The sequence below is a fragment of the Carassius carassius genome, chromosome 1, assembly GCF_963082965.1.
Source record: "Carassius carassius chromosome 1, fCarCar2.1, whole genome shotgun sequence".
In the NCBI taxonomy this organism is placed as follows: Eukaryota; Metazoa; Chordata; class Actinopteri; order Cypriniformes; family Cyprinidae; genus Carassius; species Carassius carassius.
Genome location: NC_081755.1, coordinates 17,691,155 through 17,711,539, shown reverse-complemented (window position 1 = coordinate 17,711,539; position 20,385 = coordinate 17,691,155). Strand labels below are relative to the sequence as shown.

Genomic DNA, 20,385 nt, shown 5'->3' with positions numbered 1-20,385 from the left:
CTAGGAACTTTTAATTAGTAATTCATGAGCTGGGGTATAAATATGACGTGACACAGAGGCCTAATTCTCTTACCCATTTGTCAACATGGCAAAGACAAGAGAACACCATTCAAGTAAGGCAGATGTGTGTCGACCTTCATATGTCATGCAATGGCTACAAGAAAATAGCCACTCGCCTTAACTTGCCCGTATCTACAGTCAGAGGAATCATTAAGAAGTTTAAAACAACTGGAACAGTGACAAACAAGGCTGGAAGAGGTCCCAAGTTTATCTTGCCACAACGTACAGTGAGGAGGATGGCAAGAGAAGTAAAATAAAGTCCTAAGCTCACGGTCACAGAATTGCATCAAAGAGTGGCATCTTGGGGTCACAAAGTCTCCAAAACAACCATTAGACGCTCTCTACATGCCAATAAGCTGTTTGGGAGGCATGCAAGGAAAAAGCCTTTCTCACGAACACTCACAAAAGTTAACGTCTGGAGTTTGCTAAGCGGCACTGGGACTTCAACTGGGATCGTTTGCTTTGGTCAGATGAGACAAAGATTGAGCTTTTTGGCAACAAACACTCTAAGTGGGTCTGTCGGACTCGCAATCGAAGGGTTGTGAGTTCGAGTCTCGGCCGGCAGGAAGTGTAGGTGGGGGGAGTGCATATACAGTGCTCTCTCCACCTTCAACACCACGACTTAGGTGCCCTTGAGCAAGGCACTGAACCCCCAACTGCTCCCCGGGTGCTGCAGCATAAATGGCTGCCCACTACTCCGGGTGTGTGTTCATTGTGTGTGTGTGTTCACTGCCTGGTGTGCGCTTATGATGGGTTAAAAACAGAGCACGAATTCCGAGTATGGGTCACCAACTTGGCTGTAACAGGGGTGCCAATAATTGTGGAGGGCACTGTATGTCATGATCAGGACTTGACATTAACTCTTTTGCTCATCAGTCACTGTGGCTAGTGGTTTTACAAATTTACTCGACACAGCATTTTCACTGGCCACAATTTTGTTGTTGGGAAATTACATTTTATATGACTCACAGTTTTTTTTTTCAGATGCTTACACAAAATCTTTCCTTGTCACAGTTTCTGAAAGCTGACACTCAACCAACAGAAGTACTCACCAAATCTGCAAAACCATAAATGATAGAAATGCTTCTATCATCTTACATATTAAATTCTTACAATTTATTAATCATTTCACATAATATAATACGATAATATGGGACTTTTTTATTATTAACTATGAATTGTTGGAAAATATTCAAAGATAAGCTACTATGTTAGCCACCACATTGTGACGCAGAGCCTGTCTTTATGAATCAACAACTGAATCATTGACTCAAATGATTCAAAGATGTGAATCATTCAGTAACGAAACACCGCTGTGTGTTGCTCAGATGCGCTTCTGTTCTGCTGTGATCTCTGTCTGGAAATATGTTTATTCACCAAATCGAGCAAAAACAGTCAATGTTAGCAAATTATTAAATATTTGACTCATTCATTAAAATCACTGAATCATTTACAAATGAAAGTGGAATTAAAAAATATTTATACATTTAAGCCTATATTTGTATACAAACAATGATTCATCACTCAATGAAATACCACTAATTATTATATCCATGATTACACTATACTATATAGACTACAGTATTGTTGACTTTAAATTTACTTTAGTAATTAATACAGAGACAGGGGTTTGGGCAAATAGCACTAATGACTTGTTTGAGAACTTGCAACTCGACTTGGGACTTGTCTGTTTTGACTCGGGGCTTGACCCCAGACTTGAATGCGAAGACTCAAGACTTACTTGTGACTTGCAAAACAATGACTTGGTCCCACCTCTGGAAATGTGTTACCCATTCTCAATGGGAAAGTGCCTAAGCAACATTGCTCAAAAAAGTTGCCCCGTGTATCAACAGCCTTGCAGCCTACCTGCTTTAAAGGGCACTTATTATGACCCTTTCTACAAGATGTACTATAAGTCTCATGTATCCCAAGAATGAGTCTGTGAAGTTTCAGCTCAAAATGCCTCACAAATCATTTATAATATCATTTTGAAAATGCCTATTTTCAGTGTACGCAGAAGCAGGCTATTTCTGTGCATAAGTTACAAAAACACTGTTGGTTATAACTGTGAAGGTAAACAGCTGGGAAAGATATTACATGTTTACATTAGATCGGTTTATTAAGTGACAACACCATAATATTCAGTACCTAAATTGATATCTATTAGGGATTGCACAGTTCGCTGAAAAAAACTGTTCGGTTCATCACACACTCATTTAAACTGATTTAAGCTTTGTTAGTTTAAACATTTAAGAGCCAGAGGACACAAGCTCATGCGCGCAGTATGAAGATTTGTGTGTGCTCATCTGAAGTACGCAACCCACGCCTCAGAAAGCGTGCAAATATAAGCTCTCTCTGAAGAATTATGTTTAAATGGACAAATGCTGAACGTAGGCTTATTGTATCAGTGCATTCTCTTAAAGTGACAGTCTTTATATTAATCGAACACCAACAACAAAGAAGTCACTCACTGCTCCTGATTAAAAAGCTTTTGTAACTTTATAAAGAACAATCTTTAATTTATACAGTCAAATATGCGATGCTGTTTTACATTTGATTACTTTATTCAATTTCTGTTCCTAAAAACTAATGCTAGACCTCTCAAAAAAAAAAAAAAAATGAAAATCACAGTTTATTTTGTGTTTATATTTGCATCTTTACTCTATTGTATTTGTGCTGTTGCTCGTAGTTAGATTTTTTTCTTTTTTTAGTATAGTTTCTCCATAAACAGCACATACCGAACCATACCGAAACTGTGACTCTAAAACTGTGAAACAAACCGAACCATGAAAAACTTGAACCGTGCCACCCCTAATATCTATGCTGATAATATGAACCAAACAGTAAAACAAAAGCAGAAAATCACTCACTGCTCTGGACTGAAAAACTTCTATAGCTGTAATAAGAAATTTCTTACTTGAATGCTTTTAAATGCTCTAGCATGAAGATAAACATGGCGGATTGTGTTTGGTTATCTCATGGCGGGGTCTCTGCTAATACGGCAGTATCTGTCAACAGTCGTGGGCAGGGCTTGTAAAATGTGATGTCACTTTACAGATTCTGTAATCGGCTTGCCCTGAGAAAATGCTTATGATTTATGGAGATTAAAAAAAGAAAGGAGCGGGTGGATTTTTATCATTATAGGGTGGTTGTGTACACACACACTGCCAGGAAACATTTGTGTCCAAACAACATGTAAAAGTAAATTTTGCATAATAGTTGGCCTTTAAAGGAATCTGTCATAGAATCCCACCTCATTAAAACATTGCTTCGGTGGGTTACTTCTCAACTTACCTGAGTTTGTCCAGATGTTTGAGTGTATCAGAGAGCAGCTTTGCTCCTGAATCTCCTGGGTGAGTGTAGCTCTGGTCCAGCTCTCTCAGGTGTGAGGGGTTTGAACTCAGAGCTGATGCCAGAGCAGCACAGCCTTCTGCTGTTACCATACAGCCAGATAATCTACAACAACAGTAGTTTCATGTTAGTATGCTCCATTTTTTGAGATATAATCAATTGAATAAACAACAAACTTCTTCTATTGGTGGCCTTTGATTTTAATGAAATCCCTGTGCTGCATGACACATAAGAGTACACACACAGTACACTCAAGAGTGCACTCATAGAGTCCCTAAGCCATTTTTGCATAGTCTCAGCTGTGTGCTTAGTATTATTGGGTCTCCATCACTAAGTATGTGTAAGTACAAATTTGTGCATGAACCTGCGTATGAATGTTTTCACGAACAAATCATGATTCACTAAAACTTTCGTACTAAAATTTATTCTAAATGTAAGAAAAAAATAGGAACAACTGAAAGCCCAAAGAAAAAATATCACACACTGTCCAGTCTTAATCCATATAATCTATACAGTGGCATGCAAAAGTTTTGGAACCTCTTGCATGTTATTTTTTATTTAGTACTAAGCGATTAATGACCATTTTGATTTTGGGGTGGAGTATCCCTTTAAGAACCAAGGGTTCCCAAACTTTGGATTATATGTAAACATATTTTATCTAAAATATCTTAGGAGAGTACTAAATAAGAAAAAACATGCATTTTGTATGATCTCGTTTATTTTTTATAAAATTATTCACATTTACACAGACTTTGCAAGGAATTCCCAAACATTTGCATGCCATTGTATATAGGCTATATAGGGAAAGCAGGCCGATTTGAGGCTGTGGGGAAGTTGATCCACCCCTTGTTTCTAGACAGACTTTTGGTGATATGATCACAAATATAAGAGGAGTTATATATGTTTCTCACCCTGTGATAGAGAGATGCCCATGGAATACTTGGTAACTATATTTATTTATTTATTTAGCTTTTTGTATGTTTAATGACTCATACTTCTTGTGTCTAAATATTTACAGAAAAGTCTGAAATAAATATATATATATATATATATATATATATATATATATATATATATATATACAGGTCCTTCTCAAAAAATTAGCATATTGTGATGAAGTTCATTATTTTCCATAATGTAATGATAAAAATTTAACTTTCATATATTTTAGATTCATTGCACACCAACTGAACTATTTCAGGTCTTTTATTGTTTTAATACTGATGATTTTGGCATACAGCTCATGAAAACCCAAAATTCCTATCTCAAAAAATTAGCATATTTCATCCGACCAATAAAAGAAAAGTGATTTTAATACAAAGAAAGTCAACCTTCTAATAATTATGTTCAGTTATGCACTCAACACTTGGTCGGGAATCCTTTTGCAGAAATGACTGCTTTAATGCGGCAATATATACATATATATATATATATATATATATATATATATATATCTCATCATGTGTGAGTTTGTGCTTTAGAAATTCATAACATGAGGGTTGTGATGAGTGGGGCGGGGCCGAGAGCCGTGGGAGCAGGAACGAGGCGAGTGGAGTGATTGGAAATGAGCGACACCTGCGCCACTCACCGGTCTCGAATCCCACGGAGGAGATGGAAGGATATAATAGAGTAGCGACAACAGTGAAGGACGAGAGAGGACCAGGCCTGGATTTATTTTATGTTTTTGATTTTGTTTGTGCGCGGCAGTCGTCCGTGAGGGGCTGCCGCACTGTTTTGTATTTATTTTGATTATTAAAATGTAGTTTGATTGTCCACTGGTTCCCGCTTCCTTTTTCCCGTGATCATGGAGTTTTTGTCGTTACAGTGGTGCCAAAACCCGGGAGAAGGAGGGACGCGCTGCTGAAGATCCCTCGCCACTGTGGTGAATCCGCGCTGCTATCGAGCAGGCGAGGAAGTGTGCCGCCATGGACGCTCGAGGCGGTGGGCTGGAGTGAGTTGCCGGGGACGGACGAGTTCGCTACCGGCCGCCCGTGATGTGGAGGGGTGGCTGCCGTCCGTGAGGGAGCGGAAGAGTCTGCGCCGTTCACCAAGGGGCCGGAGCCTGCTGCCTCCGTGAAGGAATCCGGAGGAGCAGGGAATGGGGGACTCCTGCCGGCTGCCCAAAACCGGAGGAGACGTCGCCGTCCACCGGGCGGCAGAGGAGTGTCGTGCCGTTCACCGAAGGCCGTCCAGTGCTACCGGCAGGCACCGAAGAGGAGATCACCCAGCTGGTGGAGGGCCCAGCGGCAGTGCGTCTGGGAACCGGATTTTTTTTTTTTTTGACAATCAAAATGAAACTTTAATAATCAAAACAAATACAAAACAGCGCGGCAGCCCCTCACGGACGACTGCCGTGCACAAATAAAAACCAAAACATAAAATAAATCCAGGACTGGTCCTCTCTCGTCCTTCACTGTCGTGGCTACTCTTTTATATCCTTCCATCTCCTCCGTGGGAATCGAGACCAGTGAGTGGAGCAGGTGTCGCTCATTTCCAATCACTCCACTGGCCTCGTTCCTGTTCCCACGGCTCTCGGCCCTGCCCCACTCGTCACAAGGGTATACTGTTAACATGATTTTGCATCTAAACTGCTGGATGAGACAAGTTTGTTAAAATGGTAGGTGTGGAGTAATTTGAGCCGAAGGACCTGTAAAGGACCTATAAAGTATTATTTTACTGTAATTCTACTGTCACGAATACTGTCCGTGGTCTTCCGCCTGCTCATGCGGCTTTTACATCACTCTAGACTGACATTTGTCATAATTCCTTGCCGACGGGAGACACTTCAAATATTTTACATTTCCAAAGTTATCAAGACAGTAGCAAAAGGTAATCAGTGGAAGTGTCGTGTCAGAACACATAACGTATAGTGACAACTCTACCAGCAAAACATGAAGGCTCGTATCATAAAAGTTTAAAAACTCTGCTTTCTATCACATCCTTGTCTTTATTTTTTTTTATTTTGGCTGTGCATAATTTCGCTGGCTTCTGCAGCAGATCACACTATAAATAAATGCATTATCGCTTACTTTATATCCTCTGTGTTGCCAAACCCACATTTTCCCACTGTAAGTCGGCTACTTTTTCAACTTTATGGGTTGATGTGACCCCACTAACACAATATTTACCCCCTGGACATGATTAAGGCTAGTTTTGGACTAGTTTTGAGAAGCAATTTGGTGGAATATGCTGTGAAAATCTAGAAACCCAGTTTGTATTGTTCCTTTGCGCATACAGGTCAGTTCAGAACCATGATCTGTTCACACTGGAAATCTGACTTGGGCCACAATGAATGTGAAGCGCTATACAAAAAAAATATAGTATCTTAGAAAAAAAAATCTAAATTAAGCACTAAGGGTCTGCCGACATGTTTGCTGCATTAAGTGCATGCCTCTATTTGATTACGTTATTCATTGTTCGGTACATACAGTATTATTCGTTTTTTTTTTTTGCTTATTCAGCCGAATAATTTTGGTTGCCAAATATTCAATGCATCCCTATATAAAGCTTATAATCACAGTTTCCACTTTTCCACCAAAATGCTTCAAAAGCACTGATTCCAGTCCCCTTTCACCCCATTATGCAGTATGCCCTGTCTACAGATTGGAATAAAGTAAATCTTGTTCCCTTTTAATTCATTGTTGTTTTTCATTTGTTGTACAAAACTTTTTATATTAACTCTGTGCTCTATAATTAAATTTTATTGATTGATTAATTGAGTGACAGTCTCATTTACCGATCAAGTTCCTTGGTCTTTGCATCTTTTGTCAATACATAGAAGTTAATAGAACATTAGACTGACATTCTAACAGACTAAGACAATTGAAACCTCCCTCTTAAGTAGGGCTGGACGGTATTTTTATATTCATTTATATTTTATATATTTTGATATTTTTTTTTTCATATCAGTCTATATTGATAATTATCACAAATTAAAAAAATCACAAACCTGAACAATCATTGTCCTTAACAAAATCAATATCTAAATCAAGAAACGGGTTTGGGTTGCTTGATAATAATAATAATAATAATAATAATAATAAAACTTTTTGTTTCTTAGAAATGCACATTGATAGTAGCTTGATTTAGGATAAAGGGGTAATTTTTTGTTCATTATCAAAATCAGTATCATCTATACAAATTGTAGCAACCTCAGATTTATATGGTTAAATTTATTCTAAAGTTTTTATTTATTTTTAAATCTTTGTGATTCTTTTGATAATTATGTTAATGTAACGTATTTTATCAGTGAAATAAGCTACATACTGATGTTCTGGAGAGTAAGATCTTTCATTAGATATGTGACTTGTCTATGATTGAGAGTTTGTGTGATATAAATATGAAATTGAATATTATTTATATAATTTCCTAGGGGAAGGTGGGGGGTCGAATTCAGACCTCATCATGTTCTTTCATATAACATAAATGCAAAAAATGATGGGGTTGTTATGAAAGCTGAGGTTCTAATCTTTTAATAGATACCAAACAGGTGCTGGTCATATAATTAAAATCCCATCAAAAAGATGATTTATTTCACTAATTCCATTCAAAAAGTGAAACTTGTATATTACATTCATTCATTACACACAGACTGATATATTTCAAATGTTGATTTCTTTTAATTTTGATGGTTATAACTGACTAATAAGGAAAATCCCAAATATAGCATCTCAGAAAATTTGAATATTATTTAAGACCAATACAAAGAAAGGATTTTAAGAAATCTTGGCCAACTGAAAAGTATGAAAATGAAAAGTATGAGCATGTACAGCACTCAATACTTAGTTCGGGCTCCATTTGCCTGAATTACTGCAGCATTGTGGCGAGGCATGGAGTCGATCAGTCTGTGGCACTGCTCAGGTGTTATGAGAGCCCAGGATGCTCTGATAGTGGCCTTCAGCTCTTCTGAATTGTTGAGTCTGGCATATCCCATCTTCCTCTTCACAATACACTAGATTTTCTATGGGGTTAAGGTCAGGCCAGTTTGCTGGCCTATTAAGAACAGGGATACCATGGTCCTTAAACCAGGTACTGGTAGCTTTGGCACTGTGTGCAGGTGCCAAGTCCTGTTGGAAAATGAAATCTGCATCTCCATAAAAATGGTCAGCAGCAGGAAGCATGAAGTGCTCTAAGAGAACACAGTGGACCAACACCAGCAGGTGACATAGCACCGCAAACCATCACTGACTGTGGAAACTTTACACTGGACCTCAAGCAACGTTGATTGTGTGCCTCTCCTCTCTTCCTCCAGACTCTGGGACCCTGATTTCCAAAGGAAATGCTAAATTTACTTTCATCAGAGCACATAACTTTGGACCACTCAGCAGCAGTCCAGTCTTTTTTTGAAGTGAGACGATTCTGATGCTGTGTGTTGTTCAAGAGTGGCTTGACACAAGGAATGCGACAGCTGAAAACCATGTCTGTGCGTAGTGGTCCTTGAAGCTCCAGCTGCAGAACACTTTTTGTGAATCTCCCCCACATTTTTGAATGGGTTTGTTTCACAATCCTCTCCAGGGTGCGGCTATCCCTATTGCTTGAACACTTTTTTTTCTACCACATCTTTTCCTTCCCTTCGCCTCTCTATTAATGTACTTGGACACAGAGCTCTGTGAACAGCCAGCTTCTTTTGCAATGACCTTTTGTGTCTTGCCCTCGTTGTGCAAGGTGTCAATGGTCGTCTTTTGGACAACTGTCAAGTCAGCAAACTTCCCCATTGTGTAGCCTACAGAACTAGACTGAGAGACCATTTAAAGGATTTGCAGGTGTTTAGAGTTAATTAGCTGATTAGCGTGTGGCACCAGGTGTCTTCAATATTGAACCTTTTCACAATATTCAAATTTTCTGAGATACTGAATTTGGGATTTTCCTTAGTTGTCAGTTATAATCATCAAAATTAAAAGAAATAAACATTTGAAATATATCAGTCTGTGTGTAATGAATGAATATACAAGTTTCACTTTTTGAACGGAATTTGTGAAATAAATAAACTTTTTGATGATGTTCTAATTATATGACCAGCACCCGTATATGTCTAGTTTTGTGCTCCACAACTTATAGATTTTTTTTTTTTATAATTATGATGATGCAATAGACCCACATGAGGATGCAGAGTTTTAAGCATTGGTCTCCCATAGTAGCATACATTTAAATAATTATAAACACAGTTAAAACCACACATATAGCAGCTCAATACCATGATCAAAATATAATTAGATGGTTTTTGGGTAGCCTAATTGCTAAAAACAGTAGCCTAAAAACATTCAGTATAAACGCACACATACTATAGCTTAATCACAAATACATACTACAATTATATACCATTACTCTTTTAATAAAATTCAGTATGAATATCCCAAATTTCCACCACAATACAATGTTGCAGTGAGTGTTACAACAGTAAATCCATGGTAAATGATGGCAATTTGTAGATTGAAAACATTATAACATTAAAACATAATAAACATTATATTTTACATTTATCTAACTCTTCATATCGTTTTATCTAGGATATTTATATTGACCAGCCCTAGGGGTGAGCAATATGAGCTAAAATTCATATCACAATATTTTATACTGTCCAGGAGATTTAGATATTATATTGCAATATAAGAAAATTACAGTAAAAATATTTTAACCTTATATAACTAGAAAAAGTGAGGGACTGGACATAGCCCTGAAAAGTCTTTTTTTATTGTGCCATTGTTTTTCCCAAAAAGTGCAACATGAGGTAAGCCTTTAGGAATTTAATTAATTATTTTAAATTAAATATTGTGTGTTTGAGTTGTTGAGTTGAGTTTGCCATTGGTTCCCAAACCTTTTCTGCCGGGCCCCTGTTTTGTAGGGAAAAATATTTTCAAGGCCCCCACCCCCTTTTCTTTTTTTTTTTTTAGAAAAGTTCCTTATATTAAATTGTATTAAAAATACAGTTAACACTGTAATATTGTGAAATATTGCCAGTTTAATTATCTATTTGAATGTTTTAACATATAGGCTACTGTATTTGTGTGATCAAAGCTGAATTATCAGCATCATTACTCCAGTCTTCAGTGTCACGTGACCTTCAGAAATCATTTTAATATCCTGATTTGCTGCTCAGTAATAATTTCTGATTATTATGTTATATTGCATTGTTGTAACGGTTGTGCTGCTTACTATTTTTGAGCAAACTATTTTTTTTCATGATTGTCTTGTCTTATAATATTTGAAATGGTCCTTTGTTATGTAACTCAATATAACTGATTCATCAGTCGCACCATCTACTGGTCTGTTACTGATACAAGCACAACGAGTAGCATCTGCCTGCACAACCAGTGGCTGCATTTTCAGGACCGCAATCCTAGGAATGCATTTCTAGGACCCTAGGTTTTTAGTGTCAACTCCATCTACCGAATCAGAGGACCAGCGAAGATGGATGACAATCAGAGTGTGAGTATCAAATGTGAATCAATTATTATTTGTTCAACATTAAAAAAAACTGCGATGCATTTCATTGAAAAGTTAACAAATAGTGTTCCTGTGGCTCAAGTAGTAGAGCATTGCGTTAACAGCGCAAGGTTGTGGGTTCGATTCCCTGGGAAAATGTTAGCATTATTGCACGTTGCTTTGGATAAAAGCGTCTGCTAGGTGTATAAATTATTGTTTCAATTTAATTTACATATGACATTTTAATAGTCAAACATTACAGAGAAACCATCATAATAATTTCTTGTTAAAATACCACGTGTTAGATTGTGTCATGTTTTTGGCTACGTTCATTTAGCTGCAGCCTAATGTCTCACTGGTTGTCTCATCTATCTGTTTTAAATTATTTGTATATTTTATTTTATTTTTATTGTGTAGAGATCTTGCTCAGAAAATTGTTCCTGGTAGCTGGACCGAGAAGACTGGGCATGATATTGTGGTGAATAATATATTGCATAATAAAATATTTAAGTGACATATGATTGCCAGTAATCTACATTTCATATACAAGAGATGTGATAAAGAGGACAGCAGCTGATGTTTCATGTATCACTAATATTACCTTTTGTTGATTATAGGGCTTGTCACGCCAGATCTGTGGAAATTACTATGGGATTTTTATGCTTATTGTAAAGTGTCCTTTGTTTTTACACAATGTCCAATCTATCCTTTAAACATTAACACTATTTCTGTTAACCCAGCATCGATTATGTTCTCCATTTACTATTTCAGTGAAGTTGAAGAATTTAATAGGGTGATAGAGAAACAATTGGAAAAGAGGGGAGAAAATCCAGGTGGCAGGTAGAGATGCTGCATATATCACAATCAAAGACTGTATAAAAACATCTTGATGTGCGCTTTAAATATTTAAAGGTCAGGAAAAGTCATGTCAATAATTTATTTATATTTATATTTCTTGCATCTCTATTATTTTTTCCTCAGGTCAGATGTGCTTTATTGATATGAATTTTTCAAGAACCTTCGTTCCCGTTTTTCGGTCCTCCAATTCTAGGGTCCTGGAAATGCGTTTCTGGGATTGCGGTTCTCCGACTCGGTAGGTGGCGCTGTCACCAAAAACTAGGGTCCTAGAAATGTGGTCCTTCAACTGTGTTTCTGAAATTGCAGCCTCCGGTATTACAGACGGATAATATGGAGCACAAGCGGGTACAGCGAGTCATGTCGAGGTAATTAAATTATGTCAAATTAATATTTCGCATTCAATTATTTACTCTTATCAGGCAAGTGGCCGCATGATAAGTGGGATAGTTATGCAGTGTAGTCTTTCACCCTGCAGAGGTTTTTTTGCAGAATAATCTGGTGACTGTACACTATCCCTCAGTTTGGGAACCACTGGAGTAGGCGATTTGCGCTCTATTAGTTTGGTCTGTTACGATGATCTCTGTGTTTGATTACTAATGCCTGTGTAGTACATCGTTGCACACAGAAGACTTAAAGGATCACTTCACCCATTTGCATTTAGCTTTGTATTGTTAGAAACCCAGTCATATATTATAATGATCATGGATTTTTCCTTTGTTTTTCCCTGAGATGGGAGAAATAAGGATTTAAGTGTTTTACTTCCTGCTTATTATGACGTAAAAATCGTCATTTTGCGTCATAATAAGCAGGAAGTCAAAATTCATTGAAAAGTGTAGAGACTACAGAGACTAGCTTATTATTATTCCAGGGGGTGGGACCCACTCACCCTACAGGCCTATTACAGATCAGTGGGTGGGACTAAACTTACAGAAACGAAAATGAAAATCCGCCATCTTGTTTGGAAGCTATGTAGCTAAGCTAACAAGCGCTTATGGAGTCAGATTTACGAGAATGGCTGGAGGAACAACTCATGATACGGAAGAAGAGGATTTTCTGTTGCTCGAAACAGATGTTCGTGGCTATCTATATGAGCCACAATATAGCGCAGAGCAGCTGAGGCTAATGGAGGAACAGGAGGCGGCGGCTGCAGCCGAGGCCGGAGACCTGCCTGTCGAGTCCGAGGAGCCCGGGCGTGCTCGAGCTGGTGCGGACTGGTGGTGGCTGTGCTCTCGTTGTGCGCCTACGGACACAGAGCTCGAGTCCGTCTGCTGCAAGAATTTGAAAGATGCCAATTTCTCCTCGAAGAAATGTCTGAGGCAGACAAGGACACGGATGTTTGCGTTGTGAACCATCCTAGTTTCGCCCCGCATATGGACAGAGGCGTCCTGGAGACATATTTCAGAATTCCGAAGGTAAACTGGAAACGCCAGCCGAAGCCTGCACAAATGGACGTCTAACTGTAAAATAAGTGTTTCAATTTTATTTATTATTCATTTTGTGAAATGTACACAATTTCTTCAAGCATTATTATCACGAAATGATTCCCGGTTAATAAGTTACGTAACGTCAACTGTAAACTGTTTGTGCAGTACCTTTTTTAATGCACAAAAAGCTTACTGTGGCATTGTTTACTACTGTGGCACGTAAATACCATACATCGCTAACTGTGTCCTCAATGTCTTGTAGACAATATCGCCTAACAGCCTAACAGCGGTGTTCTGGATTAGTGGGAGTGGCTTGTGGAGCTGTGCAAATGTGTTGCATTGTGGGAGTTGTGGTTTTACATACAAATGGGCCCTAAAGTTACTTTCTGTAATAACTCGGTCAAAAAGGCACCAAATTCTAAAGTTTTAATAGATTTCGACTACATATATGACCCACTTTCAATGAAGATCAATGTTCCCACGGGTGAAATGCTCCTTTAAGTACCTCAGTATGTTGAGTTGACAGTTTGGGCTCTTCAGTCCAGCACAGAGCTGCTTCAATCCTGAATCTTGAAGGTCATTGTTACTCAGGTCCAGCTCTCTCAGAGAAGAGTTTGATGACTGTAGAGCTGAAGCCATGATTTCACAGTGCTGATCAGAAAGATTACAGTCTGCCAATCTGAACAGGATCATGAGAATCAATCCATTACATACACACTGTATACATACGAAATTAAACTGTACATTGTCTCATGTTTTTGAGAAGTGTCTGCATCTCGTGATGTTCACAGTTATCTTGTATAAAGTTAATGACAACATCAAATATAAATTTAGTAATGATGAATCATTGATAATGGCTACATTCAATAACTGAATAGATAAAGCATTCATGATCAGAGTTACTAATTACAGGTGAAAGTGCACTTATAAAAGTGCAGCACGAAAAAAAAAAAAAAAAAAACCTTGAACCTAAAGGTATAATAAAGGTATACTACTCGTCAGTAAAGCCGTTTCTCTAATCAGCGGTTAATTCCATCAGGTGCGTGATTTCACATAGAGCAGCTATTACTACACAGAGCCATTGTTAACTGAGAAGATGCGCCAATAAACGCTGAAAATGAACGTGGATTTGCGCATCTTCTCAGTAAACCGAAAGCTTGAAAGAAGGGCAATCATCGCCAATGACGCCATTACGTGAACCGTTTTTTTTTCAACCGGTTTATTGAATCGAACTGTCCGAAAGATCCGGTACGCCGAAAAGACCGAACTTCCCATCACTACTGGTGATCCGAAAACCGATGCAACCGGTTCATGACGTAAGAACGAGTCAATCTTTCATTCATTATCTGGTGTTCATCTTCAGTTCTCTCTTCACAGCAGTTCAGTCAGTGTACTGTTTAAGTAAATTAATAAGTTGGTTTATTTTAACTCAGAGGGAGTGTCAGCCACATTAAAAAAGTTCACAGCTTAAGTCATTTGTGGATTAATGCTTATTGGAGACGCGAAATGTTTCAAATGATTCAGTTCGGTTTGGTGAACTGGTTCAAGAAGATTTGTTTCGTTCGCGAACCGGACATCACTAAACTGCAGTGAACACACTCACAACAGACCCGGAAGAGAAGACAATGCTGAATAAAGTCGTAGTTTTTGCTATTTTTGGACCAAAATGTATTTTCGATGCTTCAAAATATTCTAACTGACCCTCTGATGTCACATGGACTACTTTGATGATGTTTTTCTTACCTTTCTGGACATGGACAGTATACCGTTCACATAGCTTCAATGGAGGGACTGAGAGCTCTCGGACTAAATATAAAATATCTTAAACTGTGTTCCGAAGATGAACAGAGGTCTTAGGGGTTTGGAACGACATGAGGGTGAGTCATTAATGACATAACTTTCATTTTTGGGTAAACTATCCCTTTAATTTCTTGGTGAACATTTTGAACTGATTGGGTGAATCATTTGGTGTGTTGAACCATTGACTATAAGTGTGTTGGATTTCAAGCGGCTCTGCACAGAAAGAGCCCACCAGAGCGATTAAAAAGTATAAGGAGCTGTCTGCTCTCTATAGCTCCTGCGGTACTTTGATGTAACACACCGATCGGTCTGATGGTGATGACCTGCTTCAAGTCGAATAAGCCTAATGATTCAATGAACCATTTATAAAGAAAAATGTACTTCACTCCTGAATGAATCAGACAATTGAACAAGTCAAACAAATGAATAAATGACTAGATCATTAAGACATTTATCACCACCTACTGACAGCTTTAGTTTATTATTTAGAGTATCATTTTATTAAATAAATAATTTCATATTTCCAAAGGTAAAGTTCACCCACCCAAAATTGACAATTGTGTCATTGACAGCCAAATTTGATGTGCGAATATTTTATTATCAATTATATTAATTAATTGCCACATCATGTAATTAATTAGATTAAAAAAATAATTGCTTACCAGCCCTGTTTAAAAGTAATATTTTAGTAACATCATGTGCATGATATTTCAACACTCTTCTTTCTTCTAATTTATATGTAACTTAATTGTGGAAAAAGACCTATTAGTTGAAAATTGTTATTTCACTTTTATGAATAAGTGTTTTCTTCATAGTCTAGTATAATTATATTCATATCATTATTAAATTTTAACACTCACAGAGCTTTTCTGCAGTTCCCCACAGCAGGTACCAGTCTCCATCTACCCTCTTTTGATTTGATGGTGTACTTTTTAAGGTCTAACTCATCCAGCACCTGCTCTGACATCAGGATCATGTTTGCCAAAGTTGAGCATTGTGCAAGAGAAAGACTTTTACTTTTTGCTTCAGAGTTTAAAAGCACCTGCACTTTTTCAACAGGAGAGTTATCCTTCATCTCAATCAAGCAGTGTGTCAGATTCATCCATCTTTCAGGACTGACATTGCTTTTTTGACCTCGTTTGAAGTTTTGGATTATATTCTTGAAGATCTCTGGGTTGTTTTCTGTGTGTATCAGCACATCCTTTAAGAGTCTCTGATTGGACTCCAGTGAGACGCCATGAAGAAATCGAAGGAAAAGATCCAGGTGTCCATTTTTAATGCTCAAAGCTTTATTAATTGCTTCCTTCAGAAACACATCCAGAGAAACTTTCTCACACTCAGTTCTGGACTTTCCTGTCAGGAACATTTCCAGAACCTCACTGTTCTTGTGTAAATAGCAGTAAAACACATACAGTGCTACAAAAAACTCCTGAAAGCTCAGATGTACAAAACTGTAAACCTTCCTGTGATAAATCACAGATTCCTCTCTAAAGATCTCAGTGCAGATCCCAGAATACACTGAGGCGTCAGTGACGTCTATACCGCTCTCTCTCAGGTCCTCCTCATAAAACATCACATTGCCCTTCATCAGCTGATTGAAAGCCAGTTCAGCAAGTTTCACAATCACTTCTCTGTTGGACTTCAGGAGTTTCTCTGGATCTCTCTCTTCATACTTCTGGTTCCTCATCTTTGTTTGAATGAGCAGGAAGTAGATGTACATTTCAGTCAGAGTTTGGGGGATTTCTGCACTGAGATCTTGTTTCAGGATGTTTTGAAGCACAGTGGATGAGATCCAGCAGAAGACGGGTATGTGACACATGATGTGGAGGCTTCTTGCTCTTCTGATGTGTGAGATGATTCTGCTGGCTTGATGCTCGTCACTGATTCTCTTTCTGAAATATTCCTCCTTCTGAGGGTCATTGAATCCCTGAATCTCTGTCACACGTTTGATGTAGTTAGAGGGGATCTGATTGGCTGCTGCTGGTCTGGTGGTGATCCAGATGAGAGCAGAGGGAAGCAGATCTCCTCTCAGGAGGTTTGACATCAACAGACCCACTGATGAAATCTCAGTCACATCAGAAACTTTCTGACTGTCTGAAAACATCAGTGAAATTCTGCTTTCATCCAGACCATCAAAGATGAACACAACTTTACATTCATCATAAATCTTTGAGTCCAGATCTTGAAGTTCAGGATGAAAGTCAAGCAGAAGTCTGTGAAGACTGTACTGGTGATCTTTAATCAAGTTCAGCTCTCTAAATGTAAGCACAAACATGAAATCTACATCCTGATTGTCTTTTCCCTCGGCCCAGTCCAGAATGAACTTCTGCACAGAGACGGTTTTTCCAATTCCAGCGATGCCTTTAGTAAGAACAGTCTTTATTGTGTCTTTCTTCTCTCTTCTCTTCTCTTCTCCTCATCTCCTGGTTCAGGTAAATGATTAAAGATGTCATTGCAGTTGATTGGAGTGTCTTGGAGTGTCCTGTAACTTTTCTCCATCTGTAGCACTTCATGTTCTTCATTCACTCCTTCACTCTCTCCCTCTATGATGTACAGCTGTGTGTAAATCCTGTTCAGGAGGGTCTGATTCTCTTGTAGTTTGATTCCCTCAAATAATCTCTCATACTTGTTCTTCATGCTGGTTCTGTGCTGGTCTTTGACTCTCTGCAGATCATTAAGAAGTGGTTGGTGAGGATGGAGCAGCACGTCTGTTTCTGTGTCATGATGACTGAAGTGGTTCTGATTGCAGGAGGATGTGCCGGTCTGTGAGGACACATGTCTGATCTGGTCAGCTCTCCAATCACTGAAAACACACCAAAACAAACAACCTGTATATTTAAAGGATTCTGTCAATGTGACATTAAATCATCTAACCCATGTGACATATGTGAAATAATTTCTGTGTTAACAAACATCTAATAAAGAAATGTCAGAAAGAATCACATTTCCCACACAAGGGGTCAGTGCTAAAAACAGGTGGAAAAGCAATTTAAAACATTTTGCTATCAGATCACTGACACCACACATGGAGGTGGTCAAAACACATGAACACATCACATTAAAACAATATCCATCCTGAATGTGTCCCTGGCAGCAGTAAAGCACCACCTATTCACCACCAACTCATTTAACATCCTGAATTATAATCAAAATCACAGATGCTTTCCAAAAATCTTTTCATTCACCTAATTTTTCCGTTCACTAATAATAACATTATCAGCTTCATGATTATACTTACTTAACAGGGTGCAAAGGCACTGCACTATTACTGAACATGTGTGGGTTGTTTTTCATGGACACACTGTTGGATGCTGGAGACTCTTCTCTCTTCCTCTTCCTGCTGATGAGACTGAGAAAAATACTCTTTAGACAGTTTGCTTTAAGAGCAGTGTTTGAAACATATAGAGTCACAGAGAGAAAACAGATGTTTTATTTATTTCTTTAACAGGATACAATATTTAATGAATTACAAATTAACTGTAGGACACACCAAATAAAGAGCAAATAAAAAAAAAACTAGTATTAAACATTGTTAGGTTTGCTTCAGTAATGTATGCCTAGAAAGGCTAAATATGTTGTTTGGTAGTAAAGTTGTAGTGAAGAAGATATATATATATATATATATATATATATATATATATTAACTAAACTTCTTTAGCCTTATTATGGTCCCATTTTGGGTTGAATCCCATTCCACCATTATAAGGCTAAAGAAAAGGCTAATATCAGCTTATAGCAGGCACAAGAGGGCAGTGCCACACTTTTTACTAAATGATAATATGATGCACAAATATTCACATTATATATAAATATATATAATGTGGCAGATAATAAAACATGGGTGGTATTGTGATTAAGTTGTACTGAGATACTTCAGCTGGTAATAGTAACTTACAAAATGAAGCTATGATGACCGCAGGAGTAGCTTTAACCTGCTATTATACCTTAAACTCTCTGTGACTGAGCATCTGTCAGGACTCCTGATAGATCAACTCTATATTTCTATCTCAGTGTAGCAAGCTATTTTTAAATTAGGTCCAACAGCCTTCAGTTCAGAATCATTCTGACCCCTCAATGAAAATAATGTAAGTGGGAAAGTTTATGAATTAAACGTCTATGTTTATAGCATAAGGGATTCAATAATGCTGTTTTATGAGGTTCAAGGGATTCTGATCTTAGTGACCAGAAACACTTTATTTTGACAGTCCAGAAGACATTTTATTTTACAAAGTAACTTTACAACTACATGTCAACATTTTCTACAAACCCTAACCCATGTTTGTGGAGTTTTTCCAAACAGCTACATTTTGATACAACTTCTACAGTTACTGAAATCACCTCGCTCTGACCTTTAAATCACATTAACTTAATATGTCTCTCTTTTTTTCTTTACAATGTGATTTACTAATGTCCATGTTTCAGATAAAGTTATTTCATGAATGATTCGTCATGTTATAATTTCACATCCGCAGCAGATAGTGAATATTACTCACAAAGGGTCAGAGGTCACAGCAGGCCCGTCACTGAGAAGAGGAGGAATAATCATGGAGTTGTTACTCTTCACAGACACACAGCTGAATCCTGGAGATGATGCTCTTTGAGCGTCAACATCACCAAGAACAGGAGGAATAATCATGGAGTTGTTGCTCTTCATTGACACACAGCTGAATCCTGGAGATGATGCTCTCTGAGTGTGAACATCACTGAGTTCAGGAGGAATAATCATGAGTTCAGGAGGAATAATCATGGAGTCGTTACTCTTCATTGACACACAGCTGAATCCTGGAGATGATGCTCTCTGAGCGTGAACATCACCGAGTTCAGGAGGAATAATCATGGAGTTGTTACTCTTCATTGACACACAGCTGAATCCTGGAGATGCTGCTCTCTGAGCGTGAACATCACCAAGAACAGGAGGAATAATCATGGAGTTGTTACTCTTCATTGACACACAGCTGAATCCTGGAGATGATGCTCTCTGAGCGTCAACATCACCAAGAACAGGAGGAATAATCATGGAGTTGTTACTCTTCATTGACACACAGCTGAATCCTGGAGATGCTGCTCTCTGAGTGTGAACATGAGCCTCCTGCTCTCTATCCTCACACACACTCATTTCACAGGCTGTAGAGTTCATCTTTTCCTCCTCATTGATGTTAAACTTGATTTCAGGTCTGTATGTGGAAACAGAAAACATTATTCATTTTGACATGCTGAAGTTAATAAAAAATAAATTAGATTTTACCCAATCTGTAAATACAACATTTAATTTACAGCAGACTGTCTGTATGTGCAGTTTCATCCCAGCAGAGATCATTTCAAATAGGGATGCACAATATATGATAATATAATAATTAGCATCAGCCTACACCTTTTTGGTCAATAAGTGTATAAATATCTTGTTTTTTGTTGTTGTTGTTTTTGTATGGTTATGTATGTGTATGTGTACCTGTAAGTCTCATGTTTTCCG

General features: G+C 37.9%; 1 pseudogene; it reads right to left on the bottom strand.

The window, feature by feature from the left end:
• Positions 1-2,965: 2,965 nt before the first annotated feature.
• Positions 2,966-20,122, bottom strand: LOC132140597 (NLR family CARD domain-containing protein 3-like; annotated as a pseudogene).
• Positions 20,123-20,385: the final 263 nt, after the last annotated feature.